The sequence below is a fragment of the Pediculus humanus genome, genomic scaffold, assembly GCF_000006295.1.
Source record: "Pediculus humanus corporis 1103172108240 genomic scaffold, whole genome shotgun sequence".
In the NCBI taxonomy this organism is placed as follows: domain Eukaryota; kingdom Metazoa; phylum Arthropoda; class Insecta; order Psocodea; family Pediculidae; genus Pediculus; species Pediculus humanus.
The window spans coordinates 37,102-41,413 of record NW_002987810.1 but is presented as its reverse complement, the minus strand read 5'-3'; positions in this window follow the sequence as shown (position 1 = coordinate 41,413).

Here is a 4,312-nt window from a genome sequence, read left to right as displayed (position 1 = left end):
AAAATTTGTGTATATATACATAAAAGAAAAAAGAAGAAGAAGAAAAAGAAAGAAGAGGGAAAAAAAACCACAACAACTTTTAATTTACTGTGGAAAGAGAGAGAGAGAGAGAGAGAGAAGAAAAGAATGGGGGAGAGTATTGGGAAAGAATAAGAATGGAAAAAAAAGGAATTAGTTTTTTTAAAAACTAAACTAAATAAAATCGAAAACGTAAATATTTTGGTTATTTATAATGAAAACAACAATGAATGTTAAATCCGTATTGCGGAAACTAATTTGTTAATGGATAAAGTTTTCAACATTCATATATATATATTTATTTACATTTAAGAAATTTTATTTTACTTTAAGCTATTTAATAAAAAGATTTCAATATTCTAGAAAATTTTTAAGTCATTTCACTTTTTTCCTCTATATTATTATTATTATTATTATCATTATATATTTTCACTTTTAATCACGACAAGTTTCATGTTTTTAATGACGTGAAGTTTTTTTTTTCAAACTTTCCATTTTTTTTTCAGGTTTTCTCTTTTTCATTCTTCTTTTAAAAATTAATTACTATTATTATTATCATCATCATCATCATCGTTATTATTATTATTATTATAAAAGAAAAAATATTTAAAAATATTAGTGATTATTATTTATCTGGAGAAAATATTTTAACGAGTAACAAAATAATTAGAGAAATATGTTTGACGCGCGTGTTTTTTTTTTTTATCGTTATTTGTTAAAACACGAATGTATGACGTCATTTTCGGTTTTTATTGATTCTGTGAAAACGAGGGAAATTCGATGGGTTACGTCAGAATAAATAAATAAATAATTTCGAACGTTGTAAATTTGTTAATAATTTTTTTTAAATAAAGCGGCGCGATATTAAAACGGAAATTTTTTTTTTTAGCAGAATGCAAAAAAAAAAGAAAATCGTTCCGGGAAAACTTAAATAATTAAAAAAAAAATTTTTTCTTCTTTTCTAGTTATCTATTTCAAAAAAAAAAAAGATATAAATCAGGTAGTAACAGTAGGAATGTCTAGTTTTCTTTTTCTGAGTAGGGAAAAAAGGTAATAAAAGGCGAAAGATATAGTTTCTCCAGCGAATTTTTTTTTTTTTTAATTCTAAATAAATTGAAGAAGTCTGGAAAACAAACTATATGGTCAATAAATGTCAAAACTCAAGAGGGGGAGAGAGAGAGAGGAACAAAAATCGCGTCAACAGTAAATTACTAAGTAATAAATCCAAATTTCTTTTTCTTTCCTCGTGTTCATCGAACCGTACTAAAGAATTTTTTTTTTTTTTTTTATATTCCTGGATAATTTATTTCATTTCATTCAATACGTAAAAAGTCAATTTTAATAATTTTTACTTTTTATTATTACAATTATTATTTTTTAATTTAATTTTTTCTCCAGTTTAAAAATAAATTATTAATCTTTTATAAGTTTTATTATAATTGATTTCTTATCATTTTCGTTATCGATAACGAAACAAATAAAAAAAAAATCGACAACGCCATTTTTTTCATAAAATGGACGAAAGAAATAATTTTAAATGAAGAAAAAAAAAAATTTTTTTTTTCGTTTTTCCGATAATAACTAATTTGAATTCTTTTTGAAATAATTTCAAATTTTCCACTCGAATGATTTTCAATACGGGAAAAAGAAAAAAAAATGTAAAAAATGTAAAAAAAGGTAAAAAAGGGTAAAAAAAAAAAAAGACAAAAAGGATAAAAGAAAAAAGAAAATTATTATCAAAGGTTGCGTGATTTAAAAACAATGGCTTCCGTTAGATAAAAATATAAATTTAAAACAACCCCTTAGACATTCATTAGAATATTTTAAGTGTAAAATCCGTGTAAGGGGTATAAAAACAAAAAAAATTATATCGAGGTCGATGACCTAAATTTATCATCATCATCATCATCACAGTTAGAGTTTTGTAAAAAAAAAAAAAAAAATCAAATGTTTCAAATAATGTTTCCGTCAAGTTTTTTGTTTTTTTGTTTTTTTTTTTTTTTATCATTAAAAATTTACAAATTTGATAACGAAAGTGAAGTCATGATAACAATAATAATAATAATAATAAAATTTTTTTATATTTTTGTTCGACCTTTTAAATAAATTAGAAATTTTTTTGTTAATTTAATAAAATAAAAAATTAAACGAGTCCTTCATGACTGAAACCTTTTCATGCCGCAATTCTCTTTTCTCCAGTAAAAAAAAAAAAAAAAAAACACTTCGAGAAAATTTTTTTTTTTTAATATATTTTTACTATATCATTTCAAAATTGCTGACACAATTTTTCCCTTGACAACACACACAAAAAAAAAGGTTTATTTTGATCGCAAAAAAAGGAAAAAAAAAAGTTGACTGGAGAAAAGAAAAAAAACTTTTTTCCAAATGAAAAAAAATTAAACTTTTTGGAAAAATTAAAATTTTTTGTATCGTAAAGAAAAATAATTTAGGTAATAAATAATTTATTAAAAAAAAATTGTGTGTGTGTGTGTGCGTGTGCACGTGTATTTGTGTTAAACTGTTTCCTGTAATTTAAATTTCAGTTTCGAAAATTTTCCAGTTTTTTTTTTCTCCGCCCTGAAATTTTTATTTTTTTTATTCTTTTCCCAACGTTTAGTTCTCACGACGGTTTTTTTTTTTTTTTTTTAGTTTTTAATTTTTCCTCTTTTTTTTTCCTTTTTAGGCGTGTCCGTTTCCGGTTTATTTCAAAGGAAAAAGCAATGAATAATAAATATACATAAAAGAAGTAAGTTTTTTCTCATTATTATTATTATTATTATTAATACTTTTTTAATGTTTTTTTTATTCGAAATCAAGGTGAAAATTTTTTGTAAAAACTTTTACATAAAAAACATAACAAAACAATAAAGCCGACAATATTATTATTATTATTATTATCATCATTTTTTTTTTTTACTCATTCATTAAAATATACAACGTAAGACTTTGTAAACCGTTTCCTGTTTCACTTTTCCCCTATTTTTCCATATTCCTCTCTCTCTCTTTTACTTTTCAACAATTTCCATTCATTCAATCTCTCACACTTTCATTTCCCTCTTCATCCCTTTTCTCTCGCACATCTTTTTTACTCTTTTTTTTTTATTCCAATTCTCAAATCTCCCTTATATTTTTCTCATTCGTTTTCATTTCTCATCGTTATTTTAATAGATTTATAAGTAAAAACATTCTTCAATTCATTCATCGCTTGGGATATTTAATTAAAATCATCATCATCATCATCTCTTACTTTCAAAACATGTTTTTTGATTGAATTTTTTTTTTTTTTTTTAAGCCGTATAAATAAAACCAAATGGGAAAAACATCGTTTTACTCTTTCTATTTAACAAAAAAAAAAAAAAATTTCAAAACGTTTTTAATCATTTTTTTTTCCCCACTCCCATTTCTTTTAATTCTTCACGCCCCGCCCACCACCACCACGCGTCCTCCCATCATCCCACCCATTCTTTAATCACCCGCCCCAGACCACGATCGTCTTCACTCCTCCTACCGCTTTATTCACCTCATCCCACTTTTCTTTACGCCCCGCCCACCTCCACTCTCCTTTTTTCATTTTATTTTTTATCCTACATCTTTCTTTTCCCACCGAGCATTTAATCGGATCTGGATTTATACGAGTTTAAATAAAATTTTTTTTTTGTGGTGTTGTCACTTTATCATTATTATTATTATTATCACCGTACAGTATCATCACCCCGACAGAACTCCGTTAATGTTTATTTTTGTATTTAATTCACGATTTTAATGTACATATTTTATTATAATTACGTATTAATGATGATTTTTATACATTTTTTGTTTTTTTTTTTTTTAACAGGCTTAAATAATTTAGGGTGAGTGGATTTTGTCACATTTACATTACACGCATGCTGAATACGTACAACATATAAATTTTTAATTTATGTAAATTATGAATACGATTTTTGATAAATAAATTTCTGTAAAAAAAATCGTTTGAAAATTTATTGGCATACATACATGTTTTCACTTATGTACGCGTAATAATAATAATAATAATAATATTTTTAATAATTTTGGCATAAATATTAATGGCATAAAATTATACGTTTTTTTTACTTTTTAAAGGAAATTTTTTTCTTTTTTTTTTTAATGAAATCGAAACGTTTCGCCATTTTTTTTTCATAATTATTAAATAAAAAACTAATGACGTAATTAATATCATTCAAATTGACATGAAACGAAATATTAAAACGTTAAAAAAATTTGCTGCGGAAAATTATATTTAAAAAAAAAAACTTTAAAGATATAAAGGTAA